This window comes from Cebidichthys violaceus, unplaced genomic scaffold (genome assembly GCF_023349555.1).
Source record: "Cebidichthys violaceus isolate CVI_PGR_0920_01 unplaced genomic scaffold, fCebVio1.0.p SCAF_22, whole genome shotgun sequence".
NCBI classification, from domain to species: domain Eukaryota; kingdom Metazoa; phylum Chordata; class Actinopteri; order Perciformes; family Stichaeidae; genus Cebidichthys; species Cebidichthys violaceus.
The window spans coordinates 1490706-1510047 of NW_027176395.1; the positions used below are offsets into that span (position 1 = coordinate 1490706).

Consider the following 19342-nt stretch of genomic DNA (forward strand, 5'->3'; position numbering starts at 1 on the left):
TCCATACACCCCCTCCCACCCCCCTGTCTGAACCCCTCGCTGGCCCGGCTCGAAGCTGACAGAGCGTCGCGGATGGCCCTGGATTGCACCTGCACCGGGGGATTTCCAGCTCCCCCCCCCCCCCCACTTCGGTTCACACACACACACACACACACACACACACACACACACACACAACCTCCAGACCATAACCCTCTTTCCCTTTCTGTGGGTTTCAATCAGGTCTACAAATTCACCAAGACTCCAAAGGTTCAACCCTCCAATAAGTGTCCAGACAGAAAATGTGCTTCAAAATGTTTCTGGATTAAAGGAAACACTCATTGGGAGAAACGTTTCCAAAACTATGAATTATCAAATAAAATGAAATAGTTCATTCATTTGCCACTCTTGTCAAGAAACTGATGCCAAAGAGAGAAACTTATTCTCTCCTGGGTTCCGTTTGTGTTTGAGGTTTTCATCTTGTAAGCAGGAGGTTGGAGAGGATGGGCGGGTCAAACAAACACAGGACTGTCACGGAGGAGACCGCTTTTCATGTCTTGCGTTGAACCAAAAGTCAATGCATGTAGATGTTTGTGCAAAAACCTGACCAAGTATAGCCGAAACATCACCACCGAGCTATTTCCTCGCATTGTTCACAATCACTGTGAGCGTAATCCTGGAGAAAATACTTTTCCCTCGAAACGTAAATTGAAAATTGAAATGTGAAGCGTCACCTTTGATTTTAGTGTCACTCTTCAACGTTCACACGTGTCTTTTTCCCCCCGGAGGTCGGAAGCGTCGGGGTATCATGGATGATGGGCGGCTTCCCGGTGTTCCTGCTGGTTGTCCTGGCCCAATCCTCAGGGTTGGGGGTTGTGTTTTCCTCATAACAAAAAGCAACATGATTTTGATGCTCTGCCAGTGTGCCGCTGTGTAAACTGTAAACAATGCGCACGCACACACACACACACACACACACACACACACGCCTACTTCTGCAGCGGCCACTCCCCTTTCTGTTCCCTCTCTCTGTAACTCTTCCTCTGAGTAGAATTTACACACACCTCTCATATTACCAAGATTGCGGTGCTCTTGAGCAAGGCACACAACCAGTGGAGCTGCCGACTGTGTTTGTACTGGGCTTCCAGGTAGGAATGCTTTTAAATCATGTCCATGTTCCAGTCAGCCATTGGCTTCGGTTCATTTCACTGACGTCATTAATACAAATGAAATCAATAGAAATCATGAAGAGTAAAGTATTCTGTATTAAGATATCAAAATATCAAAATATCATCTATCTGTAAGTTTCATGTCTGATGATTTTCAAACCATGTGAAATATTAATGATCATGTCTGAACATATGGGGCAGGTTGCATCGACGTTATGGTCGTTAATTATGCTAATTTCATGTTAGAGGTTTACTGTTGTTTTCCCCCCGTGTCTCTTTAGGGCTCGCCCATGTGTGTGTGTGTGTGTGTGTGTGTGTGTGTGTGTGTGTGTGTGTGTGTGTGTGTGTGTGTGTGTGTGTGTGTGTATATAAGCCCATATGTGTCATTTAAAAGTTAGGTCTGTTTGGTTGTGTTGTGTATGTTGTGGTACAACACAATGACAATTATGTTCGCGGCACTTTAGCGGTCCATAAAAACACACAAAACCCCGTAACAAAGTTACCCTTAAAAACAACCGAGGTTACAATCACACACTGAGACCTCTATCTGCCCAGACAGAAGCCTCGATAACAAACAACGATCATCGTTCATCCGACTCGTCTCTCCCGATCGAACCGGCTGCTGCTGGCTGACGAGAGAGCTGAGAGTGAACCACAACCAAAACAACCAACTGAAAGTCTCATCTGACCTCTCCAATGAGCTTCATGTACTTGTGTCCACGATCCAAATGTGACTTGAATATCGGTGTTCCAGGCTAAACTGGTCCGTCCGTGTCACAGATTACATAACCCTCCTTTAACAACGCTGCTCTTTTTTTTTTTCTCCCCATTTTTTTTTTTTGCATTCAAAAAGAACAGCAGTCTTGTCGATTCACCTGCCAAGCTTTGTTAGTCACTGTGAGGTCTGCATCTGCCAAGGCAGGCACAGCAGAGTAATAGAAGGTAATAAAGTACCCGGTAATAGAGCGTGGCATGAGGAGGTAATTACAGTGAGGGATGTCTTTTAAAGGCTTGTTTGTAATGATTCATGGTTGCACAAGTGCAATTTTCATTGTCACTCCCCTCTCATCACTCAGCGCTGCTCGCCTGGATCTGCAGATAACCTTCCTCTCACCCCTGAGAGGAGCATCTCTGCTCTGCTAGCCAGACACAACTAACAAAAAAAAACAACCTTCCATTCATTTCAATGCAATAGAACTGTAGCTTCCAGCGCTAACTGCTTCTTTCATCCCACGCAAAATTACGCCAATATTATTGTTATTTGCTGCCGGCAAAAAGAAACATGCAGGATTATTAAAATGTACGATCCGTCACCTTTACTTCCAGTCAGCGTGCGTGTGTGCATGTGTGTGTGTGTGTGTGTGTGCGTGTGTGTGTGTGTGTGTGTGCGTGTGTGTGTGTGTGTGTGTGTGTGTGTGTGTGTAAGAGAGCGAGAGAGAGAATGCAGACAGGAGTGAGGCACAAAGCCCAGACATCTAACCTTTTTCTACGTTCAAGCAGATTCCGGTGATTGCCCAGGATTATCAGACTGTATTAGTCTACAGTTATGGGATTACAAAAAAAAACAAAAAAAAAAAACGCCCGGATGGTTTTTAATGGTTATTTTTACTGTATGTTCGTTTGTTTTTTTTACAAACATAAAACATGAAAAACGTAATACCAACAACAGAAAGAAAGGGTAAAAAAAAAGGAAAAGCAACTGTGTTTTTATTGTAGGCCTACTTACTGTACATTAAAAGTATTTCACAAAGTGAAAACACAAAATCTAGCCGACTCTAAGTGTGTTACCTAAAAAAAACCAAGGTCTATTAAGGTCATCATATTGGCTCATTCTTGACTTACATATCTGTGCTAAAATATCTTAAACTTAAAGTTATTACAAGGAACTCTAACTGCTTATGAAACAGTCTCAGTTCTGATGTGATCTACATCAATAAACGAGAATATTGACTATTTCCAATTAGTTATTCTTGATGCCTGCTGGAGGTACAGGAGGCAGGACAGAACCAGGACGGGGGGGGGGGGGGGGGGGCAGACTGTCTTTTGTCCACAGTGAGGTTTACTTCCTCGCTCTTTTAACCGTACTTCTTGTCGTCATAGTCACCTGACCCGAGAAGAGAACTTAAGGACGTGATCACAGATTATGGGTGTTGACATTCTCCGTGTACATTTGCTGGGGAATGCTGTGATGTGGTTAAAAGCTGAAGAAAATTAGTAAGTGAACTTTTATAAAGGTGATATTGAATGAGCTCCCCTCATTACTGATCAAAGACTACAGTGAGTCTAATTGTTTTCTAAATTCCAGAAAAGCTAATCTTTGACTCTTTTTTTTGTTGTTGTGGTTTTCATGTGATGTATTCAAATCGGAGAGGTCATCATCTCTGCTCCTTGACAACTCCATAGGCCTATTTGTCACCACAAGAAAAGCTTCTCAGTGCCCCCCCCCCCTCCTTCTTTAATAACCCGGGTTCGCATGAGACGTCGTTGACGTTCAGAGGACTGGAAGAGACTCGCGGCGGAGCATGCTGCAGCACACACCGCCACCGTCTCTCCCCTCCGCATCCTGGCCCCAACCGAGACCCAGACATCAAAGGCAGGTGGAGTGAAACCATGAAATTACAGGTAAGGTGTCAATTACCCTTTGAAACCAAGCACTCTCCAAATCCAGGCAAGACCCAGCCGGTCCCTGGAATTAGAACAAATAAAGAAGAACTGAAGGGAGAATGGCAGAGAAGGACGGGGGGGGAGGAGGAGTGGAGGAGGAGGTTTTTACGGGCTGTGTTGACAATATGGCATAAGTATAAAAGGTCCTAATTCAGCTTTAAATTACCCCCCTGTACTCCTCTCCTCACACAACTGTACAACCACCCCCCCCCCCCCCCCCCCCCCCCCCCCCCCCCCCCGCCTGCCTGTTTGGGTGTGTGAAAGTGTCTTGTCTGGGAAATAGGTGGCGAAACGACCGGTTGCAGGTCGAATCTGTATCTCCACAATTAATAATATTCACATATGTCCTGACTTTTCTCTTGATTTTCTACTCAATTACATCACCCAGCATGTGAGGGCCAAATCCAGCATGTAATGAAGGGTTAACTCCAACACCTCCTAATTCACAGGAGCACATTTTAATGAGAGACATTCAAATCTTTATTAGGTATATTACACTAAGTAGCATCAAATTGATGTTAGGCATTCAAGTTTACAGGTTTTTAAAAGGCATAGAAAACAATCCTTCTCTGGCATAAAAATATGTATTTATTTATATACGTTTGTCTGTAGCGATAAAAGGTATTTCAAGAATCCTAGTTTTGTTAACGACTGAAAGTAAAAGAGGCTTCAGGAAACACCAGCCCCTCGTGTTTCTCTCTGATTTCAGTTTAACAATACACCTCATTTATAACTTCCTCCCAAACAAACTGTCACTGTGGGAATTAATTTAATTAATTATTGTTCTCTCTCTCTCTCTCTCTCTCTCTCTCTCTCTCTCTCTCTCTGCCATGAAGCTAGTTCATGTGGGAAAAAAAAAAAAAAAAAAAGAAGAAAAAACCCAACCGCAGCTTTGTGTTACACAACACTCACCCGCCCGCTGAGCCACAGACAGCGCTGGCCTGGTCCGGCCCAGACGATGCAGAACACCCACAATGCTTCCCCCGCCTCCGGCCTGCCGTCTTCAGCCAGGCGGCTCGCAGCGACTCTGCCTCCGAACCGCCTCGGAGGAAGCTAGAGCGCGGATCTCACCCAAACAAGACTGTAAATACAAAGACATGAGCAACAACCAGAACAATGGAGGTCACACACAGTGCATGTTCACTCGTTGATGTAAACTACAGGACCATGTCTACACCCTGACAGGTTATGTTTAACGCCGAGTAAAAGTCAAAATTGTGTACTAGTATGTGTATATGATTAGAAAAATGAGTTTAGCTCTGCTGCTTACATTGAATGCCATTAAACATTTAGAAAGTATTCATGTTTCATATTTTATGTTGCAGCCTTATGTTGAATATAATGAATAGATGTTTCCCTCATTGATCAATAACCCATAATGACAAAGACAAAACAAATGTATTAATACAAGTAGATGTAAATCACATTGACATAATCAGACCCTTTGCTTTGGCCCTTGAAATCCAGCTCAGGTGTCTCTCATTCCTCTTAATCACCTTTGACTGGTCCACCTGTGGTAAATTCAGTTGATTGGACATAATTGGGAAAAGACACACGTCGGTCTATATGAGGTCTCACAGCAAGACAATTCACATCGGAGCAAAAAAAAAAAACAAAGCCAGGTGGTTGAAGGAACTTCCTGCCGAGCTCAGAAGACACAGATCTGAAGCCTGGTGGCCTCCATGACTCTTATTTTGAAGGCGTTTCTAGAGCTGCAGCCGCCCAGTAGGGCCCTGGTGAGAGAGGTGACCGAGAAACCGATGGTCCCTCTGGCTGAGCTCCAGAGCTCCTGGTTGTGAGAAACTCCTCTCCTCAGAGACAGAGAGACAGAGAGACAGAGGAACGCACCTAAAGGTCTCCAAGACTGTGATTCTGTGGTCGGATGAAACCAAGATAGATTTATTTCAGTGTCATGTCTCGTAGAACCCGGTCCCACTGGTGAAGCTATATAGATATAGAAGGCTGCGATCTAGTCTGCACTCTGTGAGGTCCTCCTCCATGTTATTTTTCCTTCATGTATTGTGTAACTGTCTTGAGACGTCCCAGCACCAATTAATGAAGTCAAATTCCTGGCGTACCACTTGGCACACCAACGTGTTTCTGATGCGGAGCCGCGGTGAACGGCTCTAATTGAAAAAAACATTTCCTGTTGTCGTGACACAGTTTGACAGTTACCATGGAAACCACAGATCGCATTGTGACGGCACGCCTCCTAATGCTCACGAATAATTAAGTGAACAGAATGTGTCTTTGTGTCAGAACGCAGGATCGGGTCACAGCTGCTTTTACTTTTCTAGGTTTGTCTTTTGCACCCTTGCATTATTAAAATGTGTTCTGGGCGACCGGATTGAGAGTACAGGTGTAAATGCACCCAAATATGGTATTGAGGATGGATTGTGAGGCGGTCAGGGAAGCATTGTGACCACATCCGAACACAAGTGTGCATGAAATTGTTGTGTTTTTGAATCCACATAGAACAAGTACGAGGGCGGTAGTGATGCACGGGTCAACCCACAACGTTCAAGTAAGCTTACTAGAAAATATCTCGAGTAACTTACTCATAACACACACACACACACACACACACACACACACACACACACACACACACACACAAACAATGCTCTGCCAATGACGGGGAAAGTATATCGCACCGTTGACAAATCGGGTATTAATCGTGCGTGAAACCACTACTATATAGTGGAAACCTGCAAGCCGTCAGCTCAGTTTACCTACAATTGCAATCATTATGAACAGATAGGATTACAGATGTTTCAGTTGTTAAACTGACTACTTGCATCCTAATGAATGTTGCAGTATAAATATGCTTGTAAACAATCTAAGAGAGGGAGAGGCAGACAGAGCAGACAGCGCGTCTGTCAACAGCCTGATGACAATAATAAGTCATCCACCTTTTCAGGTTCATAAACAACTTCCCATTATTAAAGGCTGCTGTGATTCATTGTGGCCTGCGGTCTGCAGCTCATCCCAGCCAACTGTTTTATGCATGAGGTGTGCTGAAAATCCGTGTGTGGCATATTTTCCAGCAGCCCGAGCCAAACACCTGTCAATTCATTTGACACTTCCTAATGAACTTTTAGGCTTCGTCTCTTTCATCATCAGGCGGCTGTTGCCTCGCCTTGGACACCACTGGCTCAATACTGGGCATGGATCCGTCTTTTATGCCCAAACGCTGCTTCATACGGGCCAGACTGTCCCAGACTGTCAGGTGTGTGGGTTAGGTTAAGTTTAGCTCATCAAACACACGTGGTCGTCAAAGTCGGTCATTACTAATCAGTCATGGTTGCTGGATTCTGGAGATATTAAAGGTTGAATAGAAGTTTTCTTTCTTTCTGTTTCCTCGATTGAAAGGTGTATCAGACAGAAAAATACATATTCAGGGTAATATACTACAGTATATGGTACAGTCAATATAATCTAGATCAGAGGTCTTCAACAGGGGGTCCGCGACCCCTAGGGGGTTCCGCAGAGGTACTGCAGGGGGTCCACGAAATTTTTGTTTGATTAGACAAATTTTTTATTTTTTTGTCCCAAACATGAATCTGTCCATTATTTGAATAGTTCAGCATTGTATACAAGATAACAGGTATGTTTATGCATGGCAGTGGTACTAATAGGCCATCACTCATTTTTGTTTCCACATTTATGTTTAAAATAAAAACGTCAATTTGAATAGCTTGTATGCATGATTATCATACAAGGTATGTTCATAAATGGCAGTCCCTACTCACTGTACCTTTAAAATAAAAACATGAAGATATGAACCTGTGTATTATTTGAATAGCTTAGTATTGAATGCACAATAACAAGGTATGTTTATACATGGCACTAGGCCCAGTTTAACATAAAACACAATTTTATACAATATGCTGTATATAGTCGGGGGTCCCTGCTCCATCTCTCTATCAGTTTGGGGGTCCTTGGCCTGAAGAACGTTGAAGACCCCTGCTCTAAAATCTAATCTGAAATTGGACAAATTGTCTCGTGAATGTGAGGAGATTTTGAAGGGCTTTCATTTTGAAACGCTACATCAGAATGTCCTGGTTCTCTCTGAGTGACACCTTGAGGTGGTCTGCTATTGACCTGAAGTGAAATGATGTTGTGACTATGCACCGTTTCCTCTAAAATCAAATCTGAAATTAGACAAATTGTCTCATGAATGTGGTTTGAAATTGTTTCATGAATGTTATGAGATTTTGAAGGGCTATATTTGAAATACTACATCAGCATGTCGGAGTAACCTGACCTGAATGTCAGAGTAACCTGAAGTGAAATGATGTAGTAACTATGCTTTTAAGGCTACAAAGCTGTCATTCTTCTAACTCTGCCCACTGATAAATTGCTTATTTCATACATATTGTTTCCACAACGGCACCCATTAGGTTGGCTTTAGATTTCTGTATTGCACTGAAATATTACTCTCACATGTTGTCATATTTAGACACGTTTTCTTTATCAAGCAATTAACATTTCTGTATGAAGTGTCCTGCCTTTAACTCTTTACATAACCTTTGATCAAGGAGCTGTTGGAGGCGCTGAGCTTTCAAACAACGTGTGAACTGTCCTTTGTCAGAGCTGCACAGATAACGACAAGCGAGTGACACTTTTCTGTCTGACAGGGGAAGTGATGCAACGTCGAGGCAGGAGATTCAAAAACAACATGGAGGCCAAATCAAAGAGGCCGCCCTGCCTCGCTGACAGACGAGGTGCTTCAGTGGAGGAGCCGTGAACAAGTCCGAAAAGTCTCTCGGTTTGGTGTCGCTTCTCCGGCGTCACTCACGAACACATTGAGCTGTGTTTCAAAATGGCTTCCGTGTCGATGTCATTGTTATGCAGAAGCCAGTTCTTCTGGGCGAATGTGAACAAGCTTCCAGCCGCTTGCCTACGTAAGTGACTGTGTGCGGTGGGTTTCCTTTTCCTGACTCAATCTTAAATTATAGCTAGAGATTACAAAACATCCCATCACTCAAGGTTTGTTGAGTAAAACGTGGCTGAAAACACGCGTTCCAACACAACATCAAGCGCTGGAACATAAAGTATGTGAATATCTTTGCTCTCCGGAGGTCAGTTGTTGTTGCTCAGCTGGGACAAGACAGCTGGTCCCCTGTGCCGTGTCCTTACATCGGATCCCCTTATTACAGAGAATCCCAGCAGTAATGGAAATAACCTGTCGTCGTGAGCCAGGTAGCTTGACAGGCCTATAAATCAAAGCGGTGTTTGTGGAGGCCGGGGGGGGGGGGGGGGGGCATCACTGGGAGAGTAGGTAGAGAAAGAAGTAGGGTAGAGAGAGAGAGAGAGAGAGAGAGAGAGAGAGAGAGAGAGAGAGAGAGAGAGAGAGGGAGGGAGGGAGGAGTTTCCTGTGCTTGTTGACAGGCTCAAACTAGGTTTGAGCAAACAGGCTCTTCAAGGTGTTAGGAGCTCAGACTAGTGAGGTATCGGGTTAGAAGCTGCCTGAGAAACCTTTTTCATTTGCAGCTTATGAACAAAAAAAAAATACTCTGGCATCAGTGTGGCGTAACCGTAATGATCCGGAAAAGTTTCCCTTTTTCGTGTTACTTTTCTTTCTTTCTTGCTTTACTTTTTCTCCCGGCGTACTGGGTGGGGCGGGGTTCAGGTCGGTGGGTGGAACCGGGAGGAGTTGCGCTGTTCATTGCAACGTTAGTGACTATAAGTTGAGCGTGGAGCATGTATCGTCAGTGACGGTCCGTCAATCCCCTCTAACGTAATGCAACGCAACTTAAAAATGAATCATCCATTGCCTTTTGGTTTCACACGAGTCAAGAACAGCAGCGGTCTCCTATCGGTGGACATCCTGTGTTTTTAACATGTAAACATGGTCACAAAGCTGACCTAAAGAGTCGTGTTCACTATTTGTTTCAGCATTCATTTGCTGATTAGCACCAGATACAAAGCTGAGGCTGGGGGGGGGGGACAGCATCCAATAGTTGTTGCGATGCATCAGTCTGGACCGAAGTGGGGACAGACGGTTACAAATGAGTCAAGCAAAGAGACACACGGTCTCATCCTCAGCTCACTATCCTCACACAGCTTTGCCATTGACTGCTGTTGCAAATTGTTTGGTTGCTCACAATTAGCGTGCACATGTGCTCCTCGGCGGTTTGCTTTGAAACAATTTGTCAAAGAGGGTTATTGTGGCATCATAATAATCAAAAGCCAGCCTTGGATTTGTTTTACTTGGTCGGGATTTTTTGGTGATTTGTCTCTGGGGAAGGGGTTAAATTCCTTGCGGTGTTGTTGCTGAACAATCCCGCCACTGTTTCTCCTGCTGAGTTACGGCTGATTGGGTGTCTAATTATGATCCTGCCACCTTAAGGGGTTGGAATGATCTCCGTGATCTCTATGGTTTATGTCGATTAGCTGTTGTGGTGTTTCGTTGCCGCGTAATGGAGCCGGAGAACAAAAGTCAAATGTTTTGAAAACCTGCAAGGACACATTTTCTGACTGTGGTGTTTAAATCCCAGTGACAGAACATTCAGGGTTTTAAGGATGGAACTAAAGCCCGACTGCCAAAATCAACACACAACTTACATCTTACACCAGATCACATCGGTTGTGTGTTGGAAACTGCCCGCCGCTGTGTGCAGCAATGTGGCCAAAGGAGGATAAACAAGTCTTTAAACCAACAACAGAATGTATTGTTTGTCCTGCAAAGTGACCCATATGACCGTGATGACATGAACGTGTCTCATTTTTCTGATCTGCTCCCCTCTAGGTAACGGTTCGGTTAAATCAACCGGGTCAAAGAAACCAACTATGACCAAAGGTAGTCGACAGAAGTTTCCTTCTCTCTAATCCGAAACAGCCTCAACCTCCCTCCTCTGCAAAAAAAAAACATACATTTGTCATATTTGTCACTTAATATGAGACACATTAGACGATGCATCTTGCGAAACCTGAAGGGAAGTTTTGGATTTTGAAACTGTTGGGATGAGCGGTTCATCGGATCCCAAGCAATCGGCCCGTTCTGAACAGGACGCTGCGCTAAAGCGCCGATCGACTGCAGCTTGTGAGTCGAGAGGTCGTCTCAAAAGTGTTTCGCCGTTTTATTGAAGCCGTCAACAATAAAAAAACATTCCCATCAGTATCAACTGCTAGTTTTGGTGTTGTGTTTATTCACCGATGAATCCAATCCAGCTGTGAGGACGATCCGTCAGAGGTGTTGTGTTTGAAGAGAGATCCAGAGGGACGCCACTTACAGAGCCGTATTCATCGCTCCCATTAGCAGAAACCACAGAGGAAAACACAGGCGGGCACCGAGCACAATGGCGCAATTGTTTACCTGAAGCGAGGGAGGCTGATATTAAGTGCTTTTAATATTCACATATATCTGTTACCAGGTTGGATTGCAGGCTTCCCCCTCCTTTCCAGGAGGGCTTGTTTAGCGCCGAGCCCTGGGGGGGAACAGGTGTATGTTAGGTGCGCCGTCTCGCTGCGTCTGCACAAACACACGCACACACACACACACACACACACACACACACACACACCGGGAGACAGAATGGATGGCACAGTTAAAATGTTTTTAATTAGCTAGTAACAGTGCCTTTGTGTCCCGCATCTGCGTCATTTGCATATCTCGAAAAAAAAGTTAAAAAAAAGGTGATTATGTTCCATCATGCCACCCATCGATGTTTTCGTTGGGCATGTGATGCTTGGCAGGGGGGGGGCGGTCTCTGCATTTCAACACAAAGCATTTTGTTTTAGTGCTAATTACACGGCAGGCAAAGGCAGATGGGCCATGTTTCTTCCTCCTCTCTGCGGGTGACAGGTATTGACAATTGGCCCCGTCTAGCCATAATACGCCCGAGGCCGTCGATCAACCGCTTCCAACGTAAACATCGCAGCGAGAGGAGCTTCAAAATGGGACAGGTTTCTACCTTGACAACTGTAACTATGTTCAACAATTAGTCCCTGAATCCCCGGGTGTTTACACTCCCTGAAATGAAAGAGATTGCCTTTCCTCTGACTGACAGTCGGGATTCTACAGATTCTGTGTTTTTGTTTTCACTGCCGCGGTTGTGAATGGGCACGGCGGATGAAACCCACTCCAAGATGCCAGTTTGATTCCCCAGATATATGTGTGTGTGTGTGTGAATGTGTGTTAATGCCAGAAAGTCACGTTGTATCTGCAAAACGGTTCTCAGCAGCCTGTATCATGTTCCAGATCAAATCTGAACAGTTTGGCTGTCGCTTTACAGAAAATCGCACAAGGAAACGTGTTTTTTTTTTGTTTTTTTTAATCTCATCCTCAAATACTCCTGGTGTGTTTTATGTGTGTGCGTTAGCGCTTCAGAACGCAACATCAAAGATGAGCAGCACAGGTAAGATCACTCTGCTGAGAGACTCTCTCCATCTTGTGTGAAAATGGTTGGAAGGGTCAGCGCCCGTGAGCGACCCCTTAGCTCTGTCCCCGCTCCCCCGGCTGTCCCACGTCTGTCCCCCGGCTGTCCCACGTCTGCGTCCGACACTCAGTCACCACCGGCTTCAAAGGAGGACGCCCGTCACACTGAACCGGGGAGGGAATCCATACGCACCTTTTTAAAAAAGGACCTTAGTCGTGTGTCGAGAGAATCCACAGTGAACCTTGAAAAAAAAGGAAACGAAGTGAAGTAGTGGAGCGAATAAACTCTGCTGAGAAGTTGACGCTGTAGGCTACAGATGACTGTAATCCACCTGTAAACACAGGAGCAGAAGAAGAGGACTCAAAAGAAGTCACCTTGGCCTACTAACCATCTACAAGAGTAAAGTGGAGAAAGGTCTTCAGACATCTTATTCACTTGGAACAAAGTCAATTGTTCTTTCATGTCAGCTAGTATTGGCAGAGTTTCATGCTGGTATGGAGATAAAACAAATACCACCTAAAGCTATAATGTAAAAACTTTTTTGCTCAACCGAGGACGTTGTATAGAATTTCGCCGATTCCCTACATCTTTTTTAAATATGACACTGGAAACACGGCTGCTGTTAATGTAGCTTTGGTCCGTCTGGGAATTGAACTGGCAACAGTCCAGCTACTCACCAGCGATTTTCTCTTTTTTTAAGAATGTTTTTTGGGGCATTTTATGGTTTATTAGAGGACAGTAGAGAGACGATAGGGAATGACGTGCAAAGAATGTCCCCAGACAGATTTGAACAGGGGGACATTGAGACCTTAGACCCTTTGGACAAAAAACTGTACGGTAAAGAATCAACTTACAAGAAGGCATAAGACAGAAAAATCCATTAGTGAAGATTTACAAAGTCATTTGTATTTTCAAACGTCAATAAAATGTAAAAATCAGGATGAATTTCGGCTTGCAAGTGTACAGTTTAGCGGAGCACATCGTGTTTGAGTCACGTCATGACGCACCCAGATGTTTACTGCTGCAAGAGGACACCGATCACCGCTATTTACAGTCAACAGTAAACTACTGCAACATGTTCAGCTCACGAAAGGCTTCAGGTGATAGAAAGCGAAGAGAAGAATGAGGAGAAAGTGAAGGAAAAGAAGAAGTGTTCGTATAATAGAAATCTAAAGAAAGGCGGATAAATGACCAGTCTATTTTAAATAAGTAGTCAAACTACAGCAAAACAAGATTTGGGGGATTTGCGGGGTTGAAGAAACAGGTTTTTTTTTAAATAAATATGACTAATATTTAATTAAAGTAATTGTCCCTGTTCTGTTTTTGTGCCATCAAATATGAAACGCGTTGCACAACTCCTGCAGTCTGCTAATATTATTGAAGAACTTGGCAGAAATGTCATGCAGTATATCATTCCACTCTAATCTACCTTCAACTTCCTACTAAACCCTTTATCTATTCTGTAATCCCTCCCCGAATGCCCAAACACTCCAAATGAATTCAAGACAAAATGAATGAATGAATGAATGAATGAATGGGAGGCAGAGATATTAGGAGAGAGATCTACAGCCACCTCAGTTAGAGCATTGACAGCCTCCAATAGAGTCATCTTCCTTAACACTGACAGCTCTACGCCCTTTGAATACCTCCAGGCTGAGACACACACACACACACACACACACACACACACACACTGGAGGTGTCAGGCTGTCAGAGCAGCACTGTGAGCAGCTTTTGGCCTCAGATCTCACGCTTTAGTAAAACACCGGGTTTTCTTCTGTCTTCGCTCTCGTAGAGGCTTTTTTTTTTTCCCGCAAGTTGCTCATATGAAGCCGTGAGCGCAGGTGGTCCCATATTCTGCCAAAGTGATCCGAATCTGAATCTGCGTAAATTACAGCGTCTGAAAAACCTCACTTTCACGACGTGTTGAGACGAGAGGCTCGCGGCAGCAGATCTCTCTTTGTCTGTGTTTTCTCTGCTTCCCTCCTTCTTTTCTCTTTCTCTTTTCTTCTGTTGACTTTTTGCTTTGTCTCACTCTTAACTCTTAAGTCTTCTCCTTTTTATAGCTTTTTGATGGAAACCGTCCAATTTCACACACATCATTGACCCGTTGGTCTGCTTCATCTCCGCCTTAATCATAGAATATGATCAGTATAAAGGATGAAAATATTCATTTCTAATCCAGAGACCAGCTCCGACAGCATTGCTCATAGACTATATACAGTCGCTGTATATAGTCACCATGACGTCGACTATTGGTTTGTGGGTTTTGGAACCTCAAGTTCTCCACTTTGGCCCGACGCCATCTTGGTTTTTTTGGAACCAGAAGTGACACAAGAGGCAGGAGCTAAGTACAAACATACAAATGTTACAATTAACCTTCTGAAAGGGTTAAAGATGGAAGACGGAGACACGGACAACTCCCAGACCTGACATCGCCGTGGTAACGGCCTGTCAAGACAAGGTAGTGCAGCAAACTTCAGGTGTCACAATGGAAATCAATGGCTTAATTGTAATTAAGCCAATATATATATTTATTTATTTATCTAAATAAGACTTGGCTCCAACTTGGAGACGTTGAGACCTTCTTTTTTTAAACTTCTGCTGCTTATTTAGGGATTAATATTCATTCCCTTCGAGGTAATTACAGGTGCATGTCTGTCTTATTTTCTTGCAGTGAACGTGTCGTGGACATTGTGGGAACGTTTAGCAGCCGGTTGTTCTTTCAGCTCTGTGGGACGGTCGCTCGTTCTCACCCTGCTCTCTGGATGTACAAACAAACTGAGCGCTGCGCACCCATGGGGGACAAAAGGCGAGGCTTATGGGCGAGGCGGGGAGGAGTCAGGTGGATCAAGGAGCGATGTGGGAAAGGTGGAATCTCCCGGCGATCCTCCTGAGACCACCACCGGGAAGAGAAACGTCAGATCTGCAGGATTCGGCGTTCTCCTGGGAAACAAGGAGGCTTTGACGCACTCACACATGTACGAGGGACACGGAGTACCTCAAAGCACTTTTTACCGTTCGTGAGAAATCAAGCTGATGGACTTCTCACACATTCAGAACTAAGATGTGTCCGGAGCGGCTGACGTGAGACATGCCACTATGCAGGCGAACACAAACACACAGCGAACGTCACCCGTCTCATCCTTTGATGGGAAAATCATAAACGCACAAACATTTAATAAAATCCTCATACAAGCTGCTGCATTTCAAAATCCATATACACATTTATGGACTAACGCTCTTGTGTGAGCATTTAAATATATATATATATATATATATATATATATATATATATATATATATATATATTTTACATGCAGCAGGTTTTACTTAGCATGTGAATATATTTCAGCTGTCATACAAATGACAAAAAAATGGCAAATATTTCCACCTGTATCCACATATGGAATCTTAAGTGTTTGGTTCCTTTTTAAAATGTTGTTTTATTTTTCACATATGTCGGTAAAAACTAATATTTAGCATTTCGTTTGGCAATTTTCTATCCAAATAACAGACAAAATATCCAGAAAACAGTACATCCAGTATATATGTTGAGGTGTTGTGAAAATGACTTTAGAAGATTCATCATCGTTCAGCCCTGAAGCAAAGATTATGGTTAAAAGCACCATAATTATTTTCTATGGCTTCCCATTGGGGGGGGGGGGGCAAACATCCACACCTTTCTGTATTTTTCAAACTGAAAGTACAGGCTGTCATGTTTGTCAAATGGCTCTGAGAGAAACAGGAGCGTGAGGACGGCGGGTCTGTGAGACCCCGGCCTGAAGTAAGAGGAGAGCTTAGAGAGCTTACAGTTAAAGAGCATCTCGTCCTGTGGAGCCCCTTCTAACCACCGGCTCCCATCAGAAGGGCCTGGACTGACGGAGGAAACAGCAGAGATTATACCCGTTTAACAGTAATCCCCCTCCGCTGGAGCCACGCCAGCACGGAGCAGAAGACCACCGCTCGACTGGAGAGACAAAAGAGAGGCAGACAGAGGTGGAGAGTCCGCCTGTTTAACAGGAGCCAGACTTTTACACACAGTTAAGGGTCATTTATATCTAATTTGTTGGCAGCTCTGAAACTGGAGGAATCCCTGATGCAAAAAATGTGGTTTTATGAAACTTTCCACCAAACATTCAGCGATTGGGAAGCTTTGGATTTCCTTCATCTTACAGTACACATCTTTTACTGATGGAGGTTTGTTTTGTGGACTTGTCTGAATGAAGGGTCAACGTATAGAGGAAGAGTTTATGTTGTCTGATTCATGGATAGATGAGTGAACAGGCCAGAGGGTCAGGTGTCACCGTTTATCTTTTAAAGGGCCAGTGTGAAGGATTTGGAGGATACTAGGAAGTGGAATGTAGTATTCATAACTGCGTTTTCATTAGTTCGTTACCTTGGACTGAGAGATGGTCCGCTCCACACAGTCCGCCGTGTTGCAGCCCTGCGTTTTTGCGTTTTTTTACGTCACCTGAAGGCCACCGTAGTTCTGCGACACGCTTGGAAAGAGGAAAGGTGAGTGGAGGGTATTCAGTTTGTTGCCATCTGCAACTTCACCACTAGATGCCACTAAATCCTGAACACTTTTTGTATCATATTGAGTCTTTTTATTGAGTCCGTGACCAGAGGCCCATTTCCTCATAATCCGTCTACATACAGACTGTAAACAAGCCCTGAGAAACTTGTGATTTTGGGCTGTATTAATAAATCGAACACGATCATACAAATTCTGAATTTCATTTGGACCACTATGAGTCTATCAAGTCTATGTATTATTGAGACATTTCTCTTAGTGTTTCTGCTTTTTGTACATGCAGTTTGTGTGTGTGTGTGTGTGTGTGTGTGTGTGTGTGTGTGTGTGTGTGTGTCAAAATGTTTTTTTCCCCTCAACACATCACTTACCATGTGTTTGTGTGTGTGTGGTGTCTCGGTGACTCCTGTAACTCACACACACGAGTGACTCATGTTAAGTTGAATAGTTAGACGGTTGGAGCGGCCCAATCTGCATATTTATACATTCATATTATAGATATGTCTGCAAATATTATCACAGGTATTTGTAGTTTAGTTGTGCACCAACAGTGACTTAGATTCTGACTTTAAATTCAGTGATTAATCATTTAAAATTCATCCAGACAAACAAATTGATTGTTTGATGGATATAAAAAACCTGCCAGACGGACTGACTGACGGGCTCGCTGACTCAGTGTCTGAGAATGACAGTCAGAGATCGGAATGAGCGAGCGAGGGAGGAGGGACGTGAAGAAAGAGAGAGAGAGAGAGAGAGAGAGAGAGAGAGAGAGAGAGAGAGAGAGAGAAAGTAATGAAACATTTAGAAAACATAAAGTGGAGAATGACTCTGATAACTGGTTCAGTGCCAGACCACACACATGGATGAACAGATATGGATATCTACACACACACACACACACACACACTTACACATGCAACAGACAAACAAGGACACACACACACACACACACACACACACACACACTGCATACCTGGATGGGTGGGCTTGGTTGCTCGAGGCTATACGGTTGTAGCTGTAGCTCGACAATCAAAAGTCTGATCCGGTGCAGCAGAGCAACCAGAACCGTTTGCACTGCTGCGCGTGAGCGCTGTGGTCACTTCTACATCACAGACCTGTACATGCATTTGTTCTGCATGGGGGGAAAAACCATAATAACAATGTGCATGAATTCATTACTGAAAATCTATTAAACAAATGAGCTTTAAGTGGTGTTTTGTGAACTACACACAGACGCGCGGTTAATCCGTGTTACAGTTGAATGAACTCTTCATCATCATCATCATCATCTAGGTGGATACACATGTTTTAACCTGTAATTTCCGAATGTTACGTTCCTCCTAACTTGTAATTGTGAGTACGTGAGTCATGACTTAATTGGGGAGGAGTAGGAAAATGTTATGAAGAGATATTATTTCCCCACTTTACAGTCATGCGACCACGGGATCAGCGCGCGGCCGAACCCCTGACGCATCAGGACGGGAAGTGCAACTTTAATTTTCACAACATATTTCTGTTCTAATAGAGCGTCTGACATGACACGTTATTTATTCAATATGGACTTTCAGCAACACATTCACTACTTATGTTAAAAGTCAACTTTTTCATTAACTTTGATGAGCTTGTTTTTTATATAGAAGTACTTGTTGTTACCTGCAGAGGGCAGTGCAGGTCCAGAATGCTGGGTTCTGTCTGTGTGTGACAGCTGCTGAGTTTCACAAACTTTAAAACAAACATGGCTTCATTGGTTAAATTGAACACAATATAAATGACATGTAACACACTGTATACTGTCTGTGATCTGGCCTTTATGCTACAAAACAGTGACGTCTGCAACACGTTATTTAACACGTTTCCTGAATGAAATGAAAGTTATTCCTAATTTGAGAGTGTTCTTTTGATACTTATTTATCAATGTAATATAAAGGATGTTATTGAATACACAGCAGGTCACCGGATCGCGTCATATTTGTCAACAAGAAGACAAACAATTCAGCATTTATGAATATTAAAGTGTATAATATAAACGAATGATAGTTGAATATTTATTGTGGTTTATTTAACCTTAATTTAATGAGACCAACTCATTGAGATTAAGATATTTTTTGCAAAAGTACGTCTTCAGAGTCCCAAGTCCTAAATGTAATGCCATTTCAACATCAGAGTAATAATACACATTTTTATTAATTTGTTAAAACAAGTTTGTTAAAACAACTTTGACTGATTTCAACAATATTAAGTGGAGGAATTAAGCGTGTGAAGCGTTAATAATATTGTTAATTAACAAAGTATGCATTTAATTGAATCGTGTTTTTAGTTTTCATAGTTTATGTATCATAAGCATAAAAGTTTGCCACTGCACTACCTGTATTTACGCCCCTGAGTTACACTGAACTACATTTTATGGTCACAGTTTCTCCAGTTAAAAGTAAACAACGGGTTCAAGCTGTTTTGGCTCTGAGAGAGGAAAACATGAATGAAGGTTGACAGAACGTTCAATCTAAAGTGATTACCAGGTGCAACAGACCTCTGCTGGATCAGAATAGCATTGGTCTATTGCCCTGGATGAAATAGTTTAGTTGTCAATCTCTCCTCCCCTGTACACAGCGTAC

General features: G+C 43.4%; 1 long non-coding RNA gene across 1 annotated transcript; it reads left to right on the forward strand.

The window, feature by feature from the left end:
• The first annotated feature begins 1115 nt into the window (after positions 1–1115).
• Positions 1116–3567, forward strand: LOC137877837 (uncharacterized). The gene is made up of 3 exons (XR_011103575.1): positions 1116–1127; positions 3249–3362; positions 3518–3567. It is a non-coding gene; the product is annotated as an uncharacterized lncRNA (long non-coding RNA).
• The last annotated feature ends 15775 nt before the right edge of the window (positions 3568–19342 follow it).